Source organism: Cherax quadricarinatus, chromosome 39 (genome assembly GCF_038502225.1).
Source record: "Cherax quadricarinatus isolate ZL_2023a chromosome 39, ASM3850222v1, whole genome shotgun sequence".
NCBI lineage: Eukaryota > Metazoa > Arthropoda > Malacostraca > Decapoda > Parastacidae > Cherax > Cherax quadricarinatus.
Genome location: NC_091330.1, coordinates 28,159,642 through 28,182,996, shown reverse-complemented (window position 1 = coordinate 28,182,996; position 23,355 = coordinate 28,159,642). Strand labels below are relative to the sequence as shown.

Below are 23,355 nucleotides of genomic sequence, written 5' to 3'. Positions count from 1 at the left end.
TCTCAGGTAGTTGCCCAGCTTCAAGGGATGTGTTGAAGATTGTGGTTAGGGGCACGCACAGCATCTCTGCTCCTTTTCTAAGGACCCACGGGGAGATGTCCGGTCCCATCGCCTTTGAGGTATCAAGGTCACTTAGCAGCTTCTGCACCTCCTCCTCGGTTGTTCGTATGTCATCCAACACTTGTTGGTATATTCCCTCTTGATGTTCCCTTCTGTGCTGTCTTCCCAGAGCCCTTCTTGTCTCTACTGTAAAAACTTCCTTAAATCTCCTGTTTAGCTCCTCACATACCTCCTGGTTATTTCTTGTGAGTTCTCCACCTTCTGTCCTCAGTCTGATCACCTGGTCTTTTGACTGTTGTCTTCCTCCTGATGTGGCTATACAACAGTTTTGGGTCAGTCTTGATTTTCGATGCTATGTTATTTTCATACTGTCGCTGGGCCTCCCTCCTTACCTGTGCATACTCATTCCTGGCTCTGCGACTAATCTCCCTATTTTCATGTGTTCTCTGCCTTCTGTACTTTTTTCCATTCTCTATTGCACTTTGTTTTTGCCTCCTTACACCGTCGGGTAAACCAGGGGCTCGTTCTGGTCTTCCCATTGAATCTGTTGCCCTTGGGAATAAACCTTTCCACTGCCTCCTTGCATTTTGTTGTTACATATTCCATCATTTCATTTACTGGCTTTCCTGCCAGTTCTCTGTCCCACGGAATCTCCTGCAGGAAGTTCCTCAACCCTTTGTAGTCCCCTCTTTTATAGTCTGGCTTTTCCCATTCAACTCCTGTTACTCTCTCCACTTGCAACTCTACTATGTATTCAAAGCACAGAACCACGTGGTCACTAGCTCCTAGGGGACTCTCATATGTGATGTCCTCAATGTCTGAACTGCCCAGGGTGAACACAAGGTCCAATCTTGCTGGTTCATCCTCCCGTCTCACTCTGGTAGTGTCCTTAACATGTTGGTGCATGAGGTTTTCCAGCACCACATCCAACATCTTGGCTCTCCATGTTTCGGGACCCCCATGTGGCTCCAGGTTTTCCCAGTCAATCTCCCTGTGGTTGAAATTCGCCATAACCAGCAACTTTGCTCTGCTGGAGTGAGCTCTTCTTGCCACCTCAGCAAGTGTGTCCACCATTGCTCTGTTGCTCTCTTCATATTCCTCTCTTGGCCTCCTGCAGTTCTGTACTGGTGGTGGTGGTGTGTGTGTGTGTGTGTGTGTGTGTGTGTGTGTGTATGTGTGTGTGTGTGTGTGTGTATGTGTGTGTGTGTGTGTGTGTGTGTGTGTGTGTGTGTGTGTGTGTGTATGTGTGTGTGTGTGTGTGTGTGTATATGTGTGTGTGTGTGTGTGTGTGTATGTGTGTGTGTGTGTGTGTGTGTGTGTGTGTACACAAGTCCTATCAATGTATGAAGGTACATGACTTCTGTTGGTGAGTACATGGAAATACAAGATAGTCTGAAGATCATGGTGTGAATGAGGAACTATAGACATACAGGTGCCTGAAAGCCTATGACTGTAATTGATGTGTCAAGAGTTCATGACACTCTTATTGGGCCGTTTCCCAGCAACAGATTTATTTCTTCTATAAAATAAAATAGAGAAGCACAGCAGTAGACCAACTGGCCCATGCTAGGCTGGTCTTACACCCAGCTGTTTTCAGTAATGTTTTTGTTCAACACATCATTTATCGTTCACCAACAAACAACAACAACAACAAGAAAGTTTAGATAAGACCCTTGTGGGGTGAGCAGGGAAGTGGGGGCAGGGGAAGAGTAGATTGGTGAGATGAAGGTTATGAGTAGAAGAGATAGTGGTAGGGCTTAAAGCCGAAGAAGACGTGAGGGTAAAGCCTCGGTCAGTGAGAGTGATGGTGGCGGTGGAGGTGAGTAGCTTTTCAGCCTCATTATTATTTTTGCACACGACAATGAAGGCGTCGTGGAGCTTCAGAATAGCTAAACTTCACTTACAAACCGTCCCTAACAGCAGCTGCAAGTACAAGTTTTGAGGAGTCATTCACAGTTCCACTGCAAGGTTGAATTAAGGTAGCTCATAGTGAAAGATTGAAGATGATGACAAGGTAAAGGGAAGAGCAATCAGTCCGAGTGGTGAATCAGGCAACAAATGTTATCATGTCACCAGCACCAGGTTGTCATGTCACCAGCACCAGGTTGTCATGTCACTTGAAGCAGATTGTCATGTGACCAGAACCAGTTTGTCATGAGTTTTTCTGATCAGTCACTTCTGGGTTCCGAGCCAACACAATATGAATGCATTAAGTTATCAGAATAATTATCCCTGGCTTGCTGAAATGCTTAATGGACCGTAGATATCAAGTTCTCGTAATCAACCTGCTTGTCTTCCAGGTGTTTCCTACATTTGCCTTATGTTTTCTAAATGATAAATTATTCGACTCAATTATTCTTAAGTTTATTTACTTGCCTTAAGGTATGTGTTATGGTGTGCCAGTGCTCTGAATACTGTGCTGCACGTTTAGGGTTCTCCGTTCTTCCTCTGTGATCAGGGTGAATATTGGCAGCATGTGCAAGGAGACTTGACTTTCCCCAAAATTCGAGCTCGGTTTCCTTCAGATAAAAATCATGACATACTGGACTGAGAGAGATGAAAGAAAGCGTAAAGTAAACCCAGTGAAAAGCAGGCGCGCCTTGGGTAGAATAAGAGAACATTGTATCAACATCCGTGGTCCCAGACTAGAGGCCATCAAGAGTAAGCTAGACAAGCACCTCCACAAAATACCATATCAACCAGGCTGTGATGAACATGTGCGCCAGAGGGCCACTACCAGCAATAGCCTTGTTGGCAAGGACCGGACGAGCCTGACCCTGGGCCGGGAGTAGAAAATCTCTCGAAACTCATCAAAGGTATATCAAAGAGACATGCATGACTGACGTGCCAGACACCACCAGGTCTGCAGCTCACTACTAGACTACTGCATTCTTGTTTACTACATCAACACAACAACTACATCACACACACACACACACACACACACACACACACACACACACACACACACACACACACACACAGTGCAACAAACCCCTAATGCAAGTAGGGGCGCCATAAGTACAGTGAGAGAAAATGCAATAAATGTCTAAGGCCCAACAATGTTCGACAGCGTCTCAGCACACATAAGGAAGATTAATAGACCCCTGGCTGCCTTCAAGACCCTGGCTGCCTTCAAGACCCCTGGCTGCCTTCAAGACCCCTGGCTGCCTTCAAGACCCCTGGCTGCCTTCAAGACCCCTGGCTGCCTTCAAGACCCCTGGCTGCCTTCAAGAGGGAGCTGGACAGATACCTAAAGTCTGTACCCGACCAGCCGGGCTGTGATTCGTATGTTGGACTATGTGCAGCCAGCAATAACATCCTGGTTGATTAGGCCCTGATCCACTGGAAGGCTTGGTCAAACACTGGGCCGCGGGGACGTAGACCCCCCGGATCACCCTACAGGTAGACTCCAGGTAGGTACACACACATAAAGCTCAGGGAGCAGGGAGAGAGAGGACCGAGTAGCGTTCAGTGAAGATGCGGGGCCAGGAGCTGAGTCTCGACCTCTGCAACCACAATTAGGTGAGTACAATTATTTGAGTACACACACACACAGGTAAGTCGTTAGCCTTACTAGAAGTGGCCATGGAATGGAGTGGGGAAAAAAGCAATGGAAGATAAGACAGTAGACGAGTTGACGATGATAAGGCTGTAACAAGAGCAGAGATTGAGATTTTTAACATGAAACTGTACCACTGCCTCCAACTGCCAGATCAGTTACCAGTAACCAGTTACCAGTAGATGACTCACTACCAACCGTCTGTGTGAATCACTGACTGTTATTCACGTTGCTGCTGACCATAGCATGTTTTTGAATGCCTCTCACCCGCTAGGCACTGGTGGGTCAGTCTGAGATAGAGAGCAGAGAGAGGCAGGGCTGCTGATGGTGCTTCCCATACTTTCCGTTATAATTATACGTACTAACCAGCCTACGTGAGTGTTTTTACCCCATCCACGTTATCGAACCCATATGACAGATCAGCCAGGCTGAAATGCCTGCGTGGGCCAGTGAATCGCTAGTATTAACAGTCTGATTGACCAGACAATCACAAGGACCCCCAGTAGAAATAAGACTTGTTTGGGTTATCTTAATGTAATTTACGCACATGTTAAACAATGTATGATAAGAGTACGTGTACGTAAATAAGCTTACTTGCCAACATGGGATCCTGGCGTCTGGTGGGATTGCGAGGGTTGAAGAACCCTTGTTACTGGTCACAGGTAAGTCACAAACATGAAGCTACTTAACCAGTGCAAGGAAGACCAAGACTGATTCCTACCAGCAGAGACGAACAGTAATACACAGAGACCGTTATTTTACGCTACCACGCCAGTTAGGCCTACTGTCTCCCTCTCAACTATGTGAACTTTCAAGTGCCTGAAATATTTTAACGGGACTTCTCTGTTTACAAGTGTTAGGCCTAGAAAAGATGTTTGACAAACATCATTAATCTCCTACCTACTTTTGACCTGCACTGTGGTGCCAACATGTAAATATGTACATATTTGTACATACTTCTATGTGGGAGTCGACAAGTGGAATATGTTATACATTAATGTCATACATTACCGACAAAATGAACAATTAGATACATGTGGAACATCTAGACATCTTTAATTGTAGACGTTTCGCCATTCAGTGACTTTATCAGTACAAGGACATAATATGAAGACAGTAGAACTATATACAAAAGATGAGGTAATCAGTCCCTCAGCCTTGGAGTTGGTGAAGACCACCGTAGTCGTGAAGATTCTCAAGCACAGATTCTGTCCCGTGCTAGGCAGGTCCTCATGCCCCGTGCTAGGTAGGTCCTCATGCCCCGTGCTAGGTAGGTCCTCATGCCCAGTGCTAGGTAGGTCCTCATGCCCCGTGCTAGGCAGGTCCTCATGCCCCGTGCTAGGTAGGTCCTCATGCCCCGTGCTAGGTAGGTCCTCATGCCCAGTGCTAGGTAGGTCCTCATGCCCCGTGCTAGGCAGGTCCTCATGCCCCGTGCTAGGCAGGTCCTCATGCCCCGTGCTAGGTAGGTCCTCATGCCCCGTGCTAGGTAGGTCCTCATGCCCCGTGCTAGGCAGGTCCTCATGCCCCGTGCTAGGCAGGTCCTCATGCCCCGTGCTAGGCAGGTCCTCATGCCCCGTGCTAGGCAGGTCCTCATGCCCCGTGCTAGGTAGGTCCTCATGCCCCGTGCTAGGCAGGTCCTCGTGCCCCGTGCTAGGCAGGTTCTCATGCTCCTTGCTAGGCAGGTCCTCATGCCCTGTGCTAGGCAGGTCCTCATGCCCCGTGTTAGGCAGGTCCTCATGCCCTGTGCTAGGCAGGTCCTCATGCCCCGTGCTAGGCAGGTCCTCATGCCCCGTGATAGGCAGGTCCTCATGCCCAGTGCTAGGCAGGTCCTCGTGCCCCGTGCTAGGGAGGTCCTCATGCACCGTGCTAGGCAGGTCTTCATGCCCCGTGCTAGGCAGGTCCTCGTGCCCCGTGCTCGGCAGGTTGCCATGCTCCGTGCTAGACAGGTCCTCATGCCCCGTGCTAGGCAGGTTCTCATGCTTCGTGCTAGGCAGGTACTCGTGCCCCGTGCTAGGCAGGTCCTCATGCCCCGTGCTAGGCAGGTCCTCATGCCCCGTGCTAGGCAGGTCCTCATGCCGCGTGCTAGGCAGGTCCTCATGCCCCGTGTTAGGCAGGTCCTCATGCCCCGTGCTAGGCAGGTCCTCATGCCCCGTGCTAGGCAGGTCCTCATGCCCCGTGTTAGGCAGACCCTCATGCCTCGTGTTAGGCAGGTCCTCATGCCCCGTGCTAAGCAGGTCCTCATGCCCCGTGTTAGGCAGGTCCTCATGCCCTGTGTCAGGCAGGTCCTCATGCCCCCGTGTTCGGCAGGTCCTCATGCCCCCGTGCTAGGCAGGTCCTCATGCCCCCGTGCTAGGCAGGTCCTCATGCCCCCGTGCTAGGCATGTCCTCATGCCCCCGTGCTAGGCAGGTCCTCATGCCCCCGTGCTAGGCAGGTCCTCATGCCCCGTGCTAGGCAGGTCCTCATGCCCCGTGTTAGGCAGGTCCTCATGCCCCCGTGCTAAGCAGATCCTCATGCCCCGTGTTAGGCAGGTCCTCATGCCCTGTGTCAGGCAGGTCCTCATGCCCCCGTGTTCGGCAGGTCCTCATGCCCCCGTGCTAGGCAGGTCCTCATGCCCCCGTGCTAGGCAGGTCCTCATGCCCCCGTGCTAGGCAGGTCCTCATGCCCCCGTGCTAGGCAGGTCCTCATGCCCCCGTGCTAGGCAGGTCCTCATGCCCCGTGCTAGGCAGGTCCTCATGCCCCGTGTTAGGCAGGTCCTCATGCCCCCGTGCTAAGCAGATCCTCATGCCCCGTGTTAGGCAGGTCCTCATGCCCTGTGTCAGGCAGGTCCTCATGCCCCCATGTTCGGCAGGTCCTCATGCCCCGTGCTAGGCAGGTCCTCATGCCCCGTGCTAGGCAGGTCCTCATGCCCCGTGTTAGGCAGGTCCTCATGCCCTGTGTCAGGCAGGTCCTCATGCCCCCGTGCTAGGCAGGTCCTCATGCCCCCGTTCTAGGCAGGTCCTCATGCCCCGTGTTAAGCAGGCCCTCATACCCCATGCTAGGCAGGTCCTCATACCCCATGCTAGGCAGGTCCTTATGCCCCGTGTTAAGCAAGTACTCATACCCCATGCTAGGCAGGTCCTCATGCCCCGTGTTAAGCAGGTCCTCATGCCCCGTGTTAGGCAGGTCCTCATGCCCCGTGTTAAGCAGGTCCTCATGCCCCGTGTTAAGCAGGTCCTCATGCCCCGTGTTAGGCAGGTCCTCATGCCCCGTGTTAAGCAGGTCCTCATGTCCCGTGTTAGGCAGGTTCTTATGCCCCGTGTTAGGCAGGTCCTTATGCCCCGTGCTAGGCAGGTCCTCATGTCCCGTACTAGCTAGGTCTAGTGCCTCCTTTGTAGGCAGGTTCTGGTGCTTCATGCTAGATAGATTCTACGGTTCGATGTTAGGCAGATCGTAGTCCCATGCTAGGTAGATCGTAGTCCCATGTTAGGCAGATCGTAGTCCCATGTTAGGCAGATCGTAGTTCCATGTTAGACAGATCGTAGTCCCATGTTAGGCAGATCGTAGTCCCATGTTAGGCAGATCGTAGTTCCATGTTAGGCAGATCGTAGTCCCATGCTAGGTAGATCGTAGTCCCATGTTAGGTAGATCGTAGTCCCATGTTAGGCAGATCGTAGTCCCATGTTAGGCAGATCGTAGTCCCATGCTAGGCAGATCGTAGTCCCATGTTAGGCAGATCGTAGTCCCATGTTAGGCAGATTGTAGTCCCATGTTAGGCAGATCGTAGTCCCATGTTAGGCAGATCGTAGTCCCATGTTAGGCAGATCATAGTCCCATGTTAGGCAGATCGTAGTCCCATGTTAGGCAGATCGTAGTCCCATGTTAGGCAGATCGTAGTCCCATGCTAGACAGGTTCGACTGTACCATCTCAGTAGTACCATACCAGTAACCAGTTACCAGTGCCAGTAGTGATTCACACAAACGGTTGGTAGTGAGTCACTACTGGCACTGGTAACTGGTTACTGGTATGGTACTACTGAGAACCATGCTAGACAAGGCCGACTGTACCATGCTAGACATGTCATTCTAAGTGAACGCTTCTTATTCAAAAATCTAAGTCTATTTTTCACTTACGCAACGTGTTTGCTGTACCATTTTCTTCGCTCAGCTGCGACTCTCTCACCTTACTAATGCTCTCCATTTGAAATCCGAATTTGCCTAACTTGCGAGTAGATTCTTCTGGATATTTGTCTTCCTATCCTACGTTCCATGTTTACGCCTCTACCTGGAATCTACCTGGAGTCTGCCTGAAGTCTTCCTGGAATGTGTTCCGAAGGTGGACGCCCTCGTGGTCCGGTCCCAGACCAGGTCTCATGGTGGATGGCCCAATGAACGTGGCTGTTGATGCTAGACTCACTCATTCCAGCATATGCACCACAGACCGGCTGATCAGGGACTGATTTGTAAAACCTGTCAAATTGCTTGCTTCTTAAAGATAGGGAGCTGCTGAAAAATATAAATTTTGGACCACTTATGCTTATTGTGTGTTCCGTTAGTGTACGCTGTATAGTCCTTGTGGCTTAGCGCTTCTTTTTGATTATAATAATAATAATCCGTTAGTGTACTCATGGCACCCCTGTTTTTCTTTGGGGGTAAATTGTGCCTTCTGCCGAGCCTCCTCCTTTACTAGCAAGGGATTTTTGTGTGCATATGAGGCCAGTTCCTCTAGGATTTTCCAGGTGTACTGCTACCACTACTACTGCTGCTACCTCTACTACTACTGCTACTACTACTACTACTGCTGCTGCTGCTGCTGCTGCTGCTGCTGCTGCTGCTGCTGCTGCTGCTACTACTACTACTGCTGATGCTGCTGCTGCTGCTGCTGCTGCTGCTGCTGCTGCTGCTGCTGCCGCTGCTGCTACTGCTGCTGCTGCTGCTGCTGCTGCTGCTACTGCTGCTGCCGCCGCTGCTGCTGCCGCTACTGCTGCTGCCGCTACTGCTGCCGCTGCCGCTGCTGCTGCTGGAGGAATACTGGTTCACACGATACTTCTCTTCTCCTGTGATAAGTTTGTAAATGTTTATCTATTTACCCGAGAGCTGGTTCACTCTCTCGCTTATCTATTTAAGGTTATTTTTGTTGATGCTCCTCTGAGCAATATTACGTCGCTGCAGCGGATTATAACGATGAAAGTGATGTGTCTACACCATTTCGGAATGATCATAATAATAATAGTAATAATAATACAATGTATACATACTCTAATTAGTTATAATACCATCGTATGCACAGTATTTAAGGAGGGGGGGGGGAGGGAAGGGGTTAAATGTTGAGAGGAGGAGGAGGGAGGCGATAGGAAGTGGCAGAAAGGAGTATAGTAGATAAATGCTGAAAGGAGAGAATGTAATGAGAGGAGAAACGAGACCACTGAATATTACAGGAGTGAAGGAGAATGTTGTAGAACGACTTAGCTGAGGAACCGGCCACATTCCATCGAATTTATCGACCGGAGCGACTTGGCTGACTTCTTAATTGGCGGTAGATGTGTTAAAGCTGACGTGAGAGTGTAAGTACGATGCTGTAGCTCCTCCAGTACTTCATGTAGGAGACCCACAACACGCTCCCTCACTCTCCTGCAGCTTCCTGGTCTCCAGTTTGGTACCCGGTACTCACTGAGTAATTTGTTCAACGATTTGTGGTGCTAACACTGCATCACTTTGAGTCGACCTGGAGTTGGTTTCAGGGGGTCACCGCCCCCGCGGCTCGGTCCCAGACCAGTGCCGGCCCCCATCCCCCTCCCTGGTAGGTGGCCTGAATAAGCAGGCTATTGGTGCCAGCCACATCTAGTATGCACCACAGCCAGGTTGATCAGGGATTGACTTGAGTTTATCAGCGTCCCTCATGAAGACAACCAGCGGTTTGTTGATAATCTGCCTTGTGCATGAAGGATGTTGAAACGTCTTAATAACATTACGCTTAATGAGTTCTCCCTTTGTATATCCATCGTTTGTGGCTAGAGGTATTTCGCGCCTCCTGCGAAATACCTTCTCTTGCTTTCACATGGAGCAATATTAATGAGCAGGTCGGGACCAGTCCCTTCAGACTTATCCAGAAGTAAATAATGAAGCATCTTCTCGCCTACATTCTGTACAGTTTAAGAGACTTCAGGCGTTCCCAGTAGTTCAGAAACATGACTGAGTTTATACAAGGTTCTCTTTACATTTTCCAGTTCAGTTATTTCTGCTACCCTGGAGGAGGCTGTTAGTGTATAGCGATACTTAAAGAGAATCATCATCGGCTCGATAACGATGGTCCGGTTATCCAAATTTTCATTTTCCTTGTTTATCTGGAGAGAGTTCCGGGGGTCAACGCCCCCGCGGCCCGGTCTGTGACCAGGCCTCCTTAGGTCAGTGTCCCAGGATGCGACCCACACCAGTCGACTAACACCCAGGTACCCATTTTACTGATGGGGAACATAGACAACAGGTGGAAAGAAACACGTCCAATGTTTCTACTCTGGCTGGGAATCGAACCCAGGCCCTCACCGTGTGAAGCGAGAGCGTTAACCACCAGGCCACCAGAGCCCATGTGGTTGCGATAACAACACTGTTGTGATTCTTGAATGCGAGATCCCTTGGCATTGCTACTCCAGAGTCTCTCACATTGAACTTCCGCTCCATGAAGCATTTCGAGTCTGTTATGTACTCCGTTTAAGACTTAAATTCAACTTTTTCAAAACGGAGTAACTGAAATATGTCCTCGTTGAACATCATATAGTTGTCAGTGGCCCACCGGAAGACTTGGTTTACATCACACATAAATACCTATGTAGGCAGGGTTTACTAGTGGAAATAGGTCAAGACTAAGACGTGGGCCAGAGATGTAGCAGTGGAGTTGTAGATATTTTTTGTAGCAAGACTGCGGAGTGTTGCTGTGTCAGACAACATGTCTCTTATTCATCAAGTTCTTGGTATTATAATATTGATTTAATAAAGCACACTACCAGCATCTGCCACTATATACATCCAAATCAACCAGGCTGTGATGGATACGTGGGGCAGCGGGCCACTCGGGCCAAGGCCGAGTGGCCTATATTTTTATGTACATTTTCAGCTTTCCTCAGATTCTCATAGGATTTTATAACCTGAAAAAAAGGTTATTAAGTTTGATAAAGTCAAGAAGATTCTTGATCAACCATGCTGTAGTACGGTGGACTGCGTGCTGCTGGCAACATCCTGACTGAAGACCAGCAACCAAAAACTTGGAATCTCACCACGGGAATCACCTGTGAATCTTCACAGGTGTAATACAAACTTTGATTTGGGTAGCGTTTTGCTCTGTAAGAGCTTCATCAGTGAATGATCAAATTAAGGTCTACACACAATACTTCGTCACAAAATCTTGCGCAGCATCTTTGTCTGTATCTACGGTACACCTTTGTATTCTGTGCCTCGAACACACTAGTAAGGATGGAGTCAGCCGCACCGTCCCGGCTCAACCAGGTCGTTAACCGTAACACCTACGGCTCACGCATGTGTTGATATTTATTTGTTATTGTCCCCAGCTCGAGGAAGATTTACATTCACGTTTCTGGCCTGTGATGTACGTGAGGGTAGAGATAAGAACACGCAAGGCGGGTAGGGAGCTCCGGGAGGTCATCCCCGGCATGTGCTTGTTCTAGATGTTACTGATAAGATGTTGCTCCCACCACTGTCTTCTTGTTGATGGATCCCTAGCCACTACCTCCAAGTATGGCTTCTCACCTGTCTGGAACCTATAATACAACCAGACGGGACACAGCGCGGTAATTAACAGAAGTAGGATCCAGCCTCCATCCATACTGGACGAACCACATAACTTGAGCGTTTAATGAAATACATTCTGTTTTCACTTGTGTGAGTGTTACAGGTGTATTGCTCTCGGGTAATTATAAACTGATCTGGCTTCTCACCTGCATGGGTCCGACAGGTGTATTAATCACTGGTCATTACCAGCTACGAAGGCTTCTCACCTGTGCGACAGGTGCATTGATCACCTACCTGCTGTTGTGGACTCTTCCCTCTGATAGTCTGACATATGTATACATTGATTCCCGTCTACCAACTGTACAAGTGAATGAACCCCTGACCGCTACTGTAGTCTCTCTGGGGTTAATACAGGTGAGTCCGCCACTAACCATTACTGTAGTCTCTCTGGGGTAAATACAGGTGAGTCAACCACTGATCACTACTGTAGTCTCTCTGGGGTTAATACAGGTGAGTCCGCCACTAACCATTACTGTAGTCTCTCTGGGGTTAATACAGGTGAGTCAACCACTGATCACTACTGTAGTCTCTCTGGGGTTAATACAGGTGAGTCCGCCACTGACCATTACTGTAGTCTCTCTGGGGTTAATGCAGGTGAGTCAACCATTGACCACTACTGTAGCCTCTCTGGGGTTAATAAAAGGTGAGTCCGCCACTGACCACTACTGTAGTCTCTCTGGGATTAATACAGGTGAGTCAACCACTGACCACTACTGTAGTCTCTCTGGGGTTAATACAGGTGAGTCAACCATTGACCATTACTGTAGTCTCTCTGGGGTTAATACAGATGAGTCAGCCTCTGACCATTACTGTAGTCTCTCTGCGGTTAATACAGGCGAGTCAACCATTGACCACTACTGTAGTCTCTCTGGGGTTAATACAGGTGAGTCAACCATTGACCACTACTGTAGTCTCTCCGGGGTTAATACAAGTGAGTCAAATATTGACCACTATTGTAGTCTCTCTGGGGTTAATACAGGTGAGTCAACCACTGACCACTACTGTAGTCTCTCTGGGGTTAATACAGGTGAGTCAACCACTGACCACTACTGTAGTCTCTCTGGGGTTAATACAGGTGAGTCAACCACTGACCACTACTGTAGTCTCTCTGCGGTTAATACAAGTGAGTCAAATATTGACCACTATTGTAGTCTCTCTGGGGTTAATACAGGTGAGTCAACCACTGACCACTACTGTAGTCTCTCTGGGGTTAATACAGGTGAGTCAACCACTGACCACTACTGTAGTCTCTCTGGGGTTAATACAGGTGAGTCAATCATTGACCACTACTGTAGTCTCTCTGGGGTTAATACAGGTGAGTCAACCACTGACCACTACTGTAGTCTCTCTGGGGTTAATCCAGGTGAGTCAATCATTGACCACTACTGTAGTCTCTCTGGGGTTAATACAGGTGAGTCAACCACTGACCACTACTGTAGTCTCTCTGGGGTTAATACAGGTGAGTCAACCACTGACCACTACTGTAGTCTCTCTGGGGTTAATCCAGGTGAGTCAATCATTGACCACTACTGTAGTCTCTCTGGGGTTAATACAGGTGAGTCAACCACTGACCACTACTGTAGTCTCTCTGGGGTTAATACAGGTGAGTCAACCACTGACCACTACTGTAGTCTCTCTGGGGTTAATACAGGTGAGTCAACCACTGACCACTACTGTAGTCTCTCTGGGGTTAATACAGGTGAGTCAATCATTGACCACTACTGTAGTCTCTCTGGGGTTAATACAGGTGAGTCAATCATTGACCACTACTGTAGTCTCTCTGGGGTTAATACAGGTGAGTCAACCATTGACCATTACTGTAGTCTCTCTGGGGTTAATCTCACATGTGTTTTTCTGTGAAGTTTTAAACTTGAGCGTTAAAATCAACTCGTAGAAAAAAGTCAACATGTTCGGTTATAGACAAAATTAGTGTTTTACTTAGAAGTTTATGAGAAATTTCCCTAAAAACTCGTGTCTAAGTTTTTTCCATGTTAAATTTTAAATATATTTAAACCTAATCAATTACAAAACCTTAATTACAAAAAGAAAAAAATATTCTTAGTTTACAGTATCACAGAGTTTAAAGGGTGAAGTGATTCTTATATACGCAGGTTACTATGTACTGACACTTGTCCTCACCACCCACACTTGTCCTCACCACCCACACTTGTCCTCACCACCCACACTTGTCCTCACCACCCACACTTGTCCTCACCACCCACACTTGTCCTTGCCATCCACACTTGTCCTCGCCACCCACACTTGTCCTCACCACCCACACTTGTCCTCACCACCCACACTTGTCCTCACCACCCACACTTGTCCTCACCACCCACACTTGTCCTCACCACCCACACTTGTCCTCACCACCCACACTTGTCCTCACCCCCCACACTTGTCCTCACCACCCACACTTGTCCTCACCACCCACACTTGTCCTTGCCACCCACACTTGTCCTCGCCACCCACACTTGTCCTCACCATCCACACTTGTCCTCACCACCCACACTTGTCCTCACCACCCACACTTGTCCTCACCACCCACACTTGTCCTCACCACCCACACTTGTTCTCACCACCCACACTTGTCCTCACCACTCACAATTTTCCTCACCACCCACACTTGTTCTCACCACCCACACTTGTCCTCACCACCCACACTTGTCCTCACCACCCACACTTGTTCTCACCACTCACACTTGTCCTCACCACCCTCACTCGTCCTCACCACCCACACTTGCCCTTACCACCCAGACTTGTCCAAACCACCCACACTTGTATTCATCACCCACACTTGTCCTCACCTGTCTTCACCATCCACACTTGTCCTCACCACCCACACTTGTCCTCACAACTCACACTTGTCCTCACCACCCACTATTGTCCTCACCACCCACATTTGTCCTCACCACCCACACTTGTCCTCACCACCCACACTTGTCCTCACCTCCCACGCTTGTTCTCACCACCCACACTTGTCCTCACCACCCACACCTGTCCTCACCACCAACACTTGTCCTCACCACCCACACTTGTCCTCACCACTCACACTTGTCCTCACCACCCACACTTGTCCTCACCACCCACACTTGTCCTCACCTCCCACGCTTGTTCTCACCACCCACACTTGTCCTCACCACCCACACCTGTCCTCACCACCAACACTTGTCCTCACCACCCACACTTGTCCTCACCACTCACACTTGTCCTCACCACCCACACTTGTCCTCACCACCCACACTTGTCCTCACCACCCGCACTTGTCCTCACCACCCACACCTGTCCTCATCACCCACACCTGTCCTCACCACCCACACTTGTCCTCACCACCCACACCTGTCCTCACCACCCACACTTGTCCTCACCACCCACACTTGTCCTCACCACTCACACTTGTCCTCACCACTCACACTTGTCCTCATGACTCGCACCTGTCCTCATCACTCACACTTGTCCTCACCACCCACACTTGTCCTCACCACCCACACTTGTCCTCACCACCCACACTTGTCCTCACCACTCACACTTGTCCTCACCACCCACACTTGATCTCACCACCCACACTTGTCCTCACCACTCATACTTATCCTCACCACCCACACTTGTCCTCACTGTTCACACTTTTCCTCACCACCCAGACTTTTTCTCACCACTCACACTTGTCCTCACCACTCACACTTGTCCTTACCACCCACACTCGTCCTCACCACAGACACTTGTCCTCACCACCCACACTTGTCCACCTCACACACACTTGTCCTTACCACCCAGACTTGTCCTCACCACCCACACTTGTTCTCACCACTCACACTTGTCCTCACCACTCACACCTGTCCTCACTACCCACACTTGTCCTCACCACCCACACTTGTCCTCACCACCCACACTTGTCCTCACCACCCACACTTGTCCTCACCACTCACACCTGTCCTCATCACCCACACTTGTCCTCACCACCCACACTTGTCCTCATGACTCGCACTTGTCCTCATCACATACACTTGTCCTCACCATCCACACTTGTCCTCACCACCCACACTTGTCCTCACCACTCACACCTGTCCTCACCATCCACACTTGTCCTCACCACCCACACTTGTCCTCACCACTCACACCTGTCCTCACCACCCACACTTGTCCTCACCACCCACACTTGTCCTCATGACTCGCACTTGTAATCATCACATACACTTGTCCTCACCATCCACACTTGTCCTCACCACCCACACTTGTCCTCACCACCCACACTTGTCCTCACCACCCACACTTGTCCTCATCACCCACAGTTGTCCTCACCACTCACACTTGTCCTCACCACTCACACTTGTCCTCACCACTCACACTTGTCCTCACCACCCACACTTGTCCTCACTACCCACACTTGTCCTCATCACCCACACTTGTCCTCACCACTCACACTTTTCCTCACCACCCACACTTGTCCTCACCACTTACACTTGTCCTCACAACCCACACTCGTCCTCAACACAGACACTTGTCCTCACAACCCACACTTGTCCACCTCTCCCACACTTGTCCTTACCACCCAGACTTGTCCAAAGCACCCACACTTGTCCTCATCACACACACTTGTCCTCACCACCCACACTTGTCCTCACCAACCACACTTGTCCTCACCACCCACACTTGTCCTCACCACCCACACTTGTCCTCACCACCCACACTTGTCCTCATCACCCACACTTGTCCTCACCACCCACACTTGTCCTCACCACCCACACTTGTCTTCACCACCCACACTTGTCCTCACCACTCACACTTGTCTTCACCACCCACATTTGTCCTCACCACTCACACTTGTCCTCACCATCCACACTTGTCCTCACCACCCACACTTGTCCTCATGACTCGCACTTGTCCTCATCACACACACTTGTCCTCACCACCCACACTTGTCCTCACCACCCACACTTGTCCTCACCACCCACACTTGTCCTCACCACCCACACTTGTCCTCACCACCCACACTTGTCCTCACCACCCACACTTGTCCTCATCACCCACACTTGCCGCCACCACCCACACTTGTCCTCATCACCCTCACTTGTCCTCACCACCCACAATTGTCCTCACCACCCACATTTCTCCTCACCACCCACACTTGTCCTCACCACTCTCTTATCCACACCACCCACACTTGTCCTCATCACCAAGAGTTGTCCTCACCACCGACACTTGTCCTCACCACCCACACTTGTCCTCATCACTCACACTTGTCCTCACCACCCACACTTGTCCTCACCACTCACACTTGTCCTCTTCACTCACACTTATCCTCATCACTCATATTTATCCTCACCAACCACACTTGTCCTCATCACTCACACTTGTCCTCACCACCCACACTTGTCCTCACCACCCACACTTGTCCTCACCACCCACACTTGTCCTCACCACCCACACTTGTCCTCATCACCCACACTTGTCCTCACCACCCACACTTGTCCTCACCACCCACGCTTGTCTTCACCACCCACACTTGTCCTCACCACCCACACTTGTCCTCACCACCCAAACTTGTCCTCATCACTCACACTTCTCCTCACCACCCACACTTGTCCTCATCACTCACACTTGTCCTCACCACCCACACTTGTCCTCATCACTCACACTTGTCCTTTTAACTCACACTTATCCTCACCACTCATACTTATCCTCACCAACAACACTTGTCCTCATCACTCACACTTGTCCTCACCACCCACACTTGTCCTCACCACTCACACTTGTTCTCACCACTCACACTTGGCCACATCACTCACACTTGTCCTCACCACCCACACGTGTCCTCACCACTCACACTTTTCCTCATCACCCACACTTGTCCTCACCACCCACACTTGTCCTCACCACTCACACTTGCCCTCATCACCCACGCTTGTCGACACCACCCACACTTGTCTTCACCACCCACACTTGTCCTCACCACCCACACTTGTCCTCCTCACCCACACTTGTCCTCACCACTCAGACTTGTCCACTCCACCCACACTTGTCCTCACCACCCACACTTGTCCTCACCACCCACACTTGTCCTCGCCACCCACACTTGTCCTCACCACCCACACTTGCCCTCACCACCCACACTTGTCCTCACCACCCACACTTGTCCTCACCACCCACACTTGTCCTCACCACCCACACTTGTCCTCACCACTCACACTTTTCCTCACCACCCACACTTGTCCTCACCACCCACACTTGTCCTCGCCACCCACACTTGTCCTCACCACCCACACTTGTCCTCACCACCCACACTTGTCCTCACCACCCACACTTGTCCTCGCCACCCACACTTGTCCTCGCCACCCACACTTATCCTCACCACCCACACTTGTCCTCACCACCCACACTTGTCCTCACCACTCACACTTGTCCTCATCACCCACGCTTGTCGTCACCACCCACACTTGTCCTCACCACCCACACTTGTCCTCACCACTCACAATTGTCCTCATCACCCACGCTTGTCATTACCACCCACACTTGTCCTCACCACCCACACTTGTCCTTATCACTCACACTTGTCCTCACCAGTCATACTTGTCCTCAGCACTCACACTTGTCCTCACCAGTCACACTTGTCCTCACCATCTACGCTTGTCCTCAACACTCACACTTGTCCTCACCACTCACACTTGTCCTCGCCACCCACACTTATCCTCACCACCCACACTTGTCCTCACCACCCACACTTGTCCTCACCACTCACACTTGTCCTCATCACCCACGCTTGTCGTCACCACCCACACTTGTCCTCACCACCCACACTTGTCCTCACCACTCACAATTGTCCTCATCACCCACGCTTGTCATTACCACCCACACTTGTCCTCACCACCCACACTTGTCCTTATCACTCACACTTGTCCTCACCAGTCATACTTGTCCTCAGCACTCACACTTGTCCTCACCAGTCACACTTGTCCTCACCATCTACGCTTGTCCTCACCACTCACACTTGTCCTCACCACTCACACTTGTTCTCACCACTCACACTTGTCCTCATCACTGACACTTGTCTTCACCACTCACACTTGTCTTCACTCACACTTCACCACTCACACTCGTCCTCACCACCCCCACTTGTCAACTTGTGGGAACGTTCAAAGTTACCCAGCACTTGCCTCTGGGCCACAGTACCGTGGTGGGCAACGTGTGAAACTAACTTTGACGCCTGATACTGCACCCTGAATTTCCCGCACCTCCTTCATGGAGGAAATACATTGCTTGTACAAAGCAGGTTGCCTGCATGTGCAATTTAACTCAGTTCGTCTTTTGTCTTTGTTTCTTGCGTTACGTCCACTTGTATAAACGTTAAGGAATTTCTGACTTTGACTCTGTTTCCTGTTAGACCATTGTTTGTTACTTTAGCAACGTCTTTCCTCAGCTGAGCTATGTAAAGGCATCAATCACCCGTTGCATCAGAAAGATGCATACGTAGCATGCTTGCCTGAAACTCTCATGCATGTCAGAGGGCTTTATTTGAGTTTAACAATACTTTATTTCATGTAAACTACAGTTTGTATACTATACAAAGAAATTAAATTTTGATCTGATAGATATTACACCAGGTAGGGAATGAGGAGGAATTCCATTGATAGGCGTCTTGCACTTACAGGGAGTGTTGTGGGTTTACAGTGGTGCACCAGGATGGTCTTCCTTTTCCCTCACTTCCCTACTTCCTCAAGCACGGGGGTTCTTGTGTGTTGAAAATGAGGATCTTTCATAATCTAGGGATTTGCCGTCCCTCTCCCCTTCCCCTATCACCACTTTCCTCCTAGTCATTCCACAGCTGAGGGACAAGATGATGAGGAAGTCACGGGTCACGGGTGCGTGGGAAGGAAGAGGGTGAAGTGTTGTTACCATCACCCTGCAGCCTGGGAAGTGAAGTGTTGTGACCAACCTGCAGCCTGGGAAGTGTTGTGGCCAACCTGCAGACTGGGAATTGTTGTGGCCAACCTGCAGACTGGGAAGTGTTGTGGCCAACCTGCAGACTGGGAAGTGTTGTGGTCAACCTGCAGACTGGGAAATGAAGTGTTGTGACCAACCTGCAGCCTGGGAAGTGAAGTGTTGTGACCAACCTGCAGCCTGGGAAGTGAAGTGTTGTGACCAACCTACAGCCTGGGAAGTGAAGTGTTGTGACCAACCTGCAGCCTGGGAAGTGAGAGGTTGTGACCAACCTGCAGCCTGGAAAGTGAAATGTTGTGACCAACCTGCAGCCTGGGATGCGAAGTGTTGTGACCAACCTGCAGTCTGGGAAGTGAAGTGTTGTGACCAACCTACAGCCTGGGAAGTGAAGTGTTGTGACCAACCTACAGCCTGGGAAGTGAGGTGTTGTGACCAACCTGCAGCCTGGGAAGTGAAGTGTTGTGACCAACCTGCAGCCTGGGAAGTGAAGTGTTGTGACCAACCTACAGCCTGGGAAGTGAAGTGTTGTGACCAACCTACTGCCTGGGAAGTGAAGTGTTGTGACCAACCTACAGCCTGGGAAGTGAAGTGTTGTGACCAACCTACAGCCTGGGAAGTGAAGTGTTGTGACCAACCTGCAGCCTGGGAAGTGAAGTGTTGTGACCAACCTGCAGCCTGGGAAGTGAAGTGTTGTGACCAACCTGCAGCCTGGGAAGTGAAGTGTTGTGACCAACCTACAGCCTGGGAAGTGAAGTGTTGTGACCAACCTACAGCCTGGGAAGTGAGGTGTTGTGACCAACCTGCAGCCTGGGAAGTGAAGTGTTGTGACAAACCTGCAGCATAGGATGCGAAGTGTTGTAACCAACCTGCAGCCTGGGAAGTGAAGTGTTGTGACCAACCTACAGCTTGGGAAGTGAAGTATCGTGACCAACCTGCAGCCTGGGAAGTGAAGTGTTGTGACCAACCTGCAGCCTAGGAAGTGAAGTGTTGTGACCAACCTGCAGCCTGGGAAGTGTTGTGACCAACCTGCAGCCTGGGAAGTGTTGTGATCATCACCCATCAGCTGGACGCTAGCAGTAGCTACCAGTCAAGAGAAGTTTAAGCGAGAGAACTCGACGAGTGTCAGTACTCACCGACTCTTCACCACCCTCCCTATGTTAATAAGAAGAATTACCAACAAATCTTTGGCTGTCTTCAAGAGAGAACCGGATAAGTTACTCAAATCAATTCCTGATAACCAGGCTGTGATTTGCACATTGTACAACGTGTGGCAAGCAATAACAGTCTAGTTCATCAGGCCTTGATCCACCAGGAGGCCTGGTCTCTGACCAGGCAGCTGGGATGTTGGCCCCAAAAAACATCCTTCAAGATATATTAATTCAGTCTCCACTACTGATTTAGGCATGTTGGCAGATCAGCCCAAGTCACAGGTACTCCGGTCACCGGCGCTAAAAATTAAAAAGTCTCTGGCACCTCACGCAGAACCACTATTATGAAATGGGATTTACACGTCACAGCGTCGTCACGTCATTACACTGCAGCTTGCTGTTAGCTTTCTTGAGGGTGTGAAGTCTCTTGTGAAGCTTCCCTAGCTAATGAACCATTACTGGACCACCACTAGGTGAACCCACGCAGCTCAGGGGGATAATTTTTAACCCCCTTTGTCTCTGTACAAGCCACATTCTTGTGTAGTGGTTATATAACGGAGAAACATAGCTTTTGTTTACATTGTGCCTTTAATGAGTTTCGAGAGTTTTTCTACTCTCGTAGCCCGGCCTTGGGTCAGGCTCGTCTGGTGTTTGCCTGGTCAACCAGGTTGTTGCTGCTGGCGCCCTGCTGCCCCACAATCCATCACAGTGAGCCTGGTTGATCTGGCACCTAGTTAAGATACTTATCCAGTTTCCTCTTGAAGACTGCTACAATAGTCCTAGCAGTGTTTATATCTTCTGGTAAGATCCACGGACGTTGATACAGTGTTCCCTTATTGTTCCCACCGCAGCCCTGTTTTTCACTGATTTGTTTTGCCTTTCCTCCCATATCTCTCACTCCAATATGTTATGGTAATGAGCAGATTTAGGGCAAAGCCCTCAAGTACTTTCTGGGTATATATTACCATGTATCTCTCTGTTTCTTCTTTCATCTCTGTCTCTCTCTAGTAAATATATATTTAAGACTAAGGCGTTATCAGTAATTTCAATTCTTTACTGGCTCCATGCGGGTCGTAAATGATCTCTGTATTTGTTCCAGCTCTGATATCTCTCCTGCCCTGAACGGGGCCGTCAACACTGAACGATATTCTAAACCAGAGAGCACAAGCTATTTATAAAATATTAGAACTATTTCCCTTGTTCTGAAAGTTCTCACTATCCACCCCGTTATCTTCCTGGCTGTCGTGACATTTGTCTCATTGTGTTCTTTGAGAGAAAGGTCAGCTGACATTACTTCAGGTTTTCCACGTGTTTCTTTCGTTCCATTTCAAGGTCCTCTTGAATTTTGTATGCAGTGTCTCATTTGAGTTCTTCATTCTTTCCTCGTCTAGAACAGGTAGCGGCACCCAGCCCAGTTGGCAGGCTCGACTTGTTTATTAAAATTTTGACTGATACCACGAAGCCTCTTTTGTAGGGACTACAAAAAAGAGAGTTATTAGAGGAAAATTGGAGTATAAATAATGTGAATTTGCATAACAATAGATGCCATGCCAATGATGACACGCTAAGTCACGTGTTCTCTCTAGGCTGAAATAAGGTGAAAATGTAGCTCTAGATAATGTACGGAGAACTTTTATTGCACGTATTAATATAGTCCAGCACCGTAATTACTGAGAACGTTGGAAGTCCCTTGACCTGTACTCCCTGGAACGCAGGCGAAAAAGCTGCATCATAACCTACATCTGGAAAATCCCAGAGAAACTGGTACCAAATCTGCACACAAAAATCACTCCTTACGAAAGCAAATACTTGGTAGAGGGTGCAACATACCCTAATGAAAAGCAGGAGTGCCACTAGTACACTAAGAGAAAACACAATAAATGTCCGGAGCCCAAGACTGTTCAACAGCCTCTCATCATACATATGGGAATTACCAACAGACCCCTGGCTGCCTTCAAGGAAGAGTTGGGCAGATACGTAAAGTCAGTGCCCGATCGGCCGAGCTGTGGTTCGTACGTTGGACTACGTGTGGCCAGCAGTAACAGCCTGGTTGATTAGGTCCTGATCTACCGAGAAGCCTGGTCAAGGACCGGACCGCAGGGTCATTGACACCCGGAACACCCTCCAGGTTGGAACCATGGAAGAGAAGTCTATCTGCGACGGACCTCGGGCGGAAGTACCTTGGAAATGCGTCAGCAGAAATGGTCAGAGATTGTGAAGGGAAATGCGGAAAGTAGTGAGGGAAGGTTGTTCCTCACTGCCCGCTGAGGCTTGGTGAGAGTTTATTCTCATGGTTCAATTTTGTCTGCTCCTAACTTTTTTTCTAATCAATTGTCTGCTGGTTGGTTTATCAGATTTCAAGACTACACGAGTGTCATCAAGGTTGTATGGAGCGCTTGTTTTTAAATATAGTAATATTTAACACTGCATCACTTGTACACCACCATGACAATATTACAAACACAAGTCAAGGTATTATAGAGAATTACGCTCAGTATGTTGCCAGTATGAAACCTGCTTTTTGGGTTAGAATTAAATTCCCACAGTGGTGTCTTGTTGTTGGTGAAAGGCTCTTCATCCAAGGAATTGGAACGCCTTAATTCCTCAGATCAAGAGGAAATTGGATCACTACTTCCACTGTGTGCTAGATCAACCAGGTTATGATGGATATGTGGGCCACCGGCAGGAACAGCCTGATCGATCAAGCAACCATCAGAGGCGCTTGACCCAGGGTCGAGCCGCAGGGGTAGGGAAACAGGTTACATGTATATACAAGTGATTACCTGTGGAAGGACTCCTCTAGCAAGCTAGATAAGTTACCCCCGTTGTTTACTATAATCATAGTTTTCTTTATTTCCGCGACTGTTCGTTTT

At 49.5% G+C, this 23,355-nt stretch overlaps 1 protein-coding gene across 4 annotated transcripts in view; it reads left to right on the top strand.

Annotated features, from left to right (window-relative positions):
• LOC128694822 (breast cancer anti-estrogen resistance protein 3 homolog) overlaps window positions 1-23,355 on the top strand; it is a 680,692-nt gene that overhangs the window by 236,175 nt on the left and 421,162 nt on the right. The gene's annotated exons all lie outside the window — the stretch shown is intronic.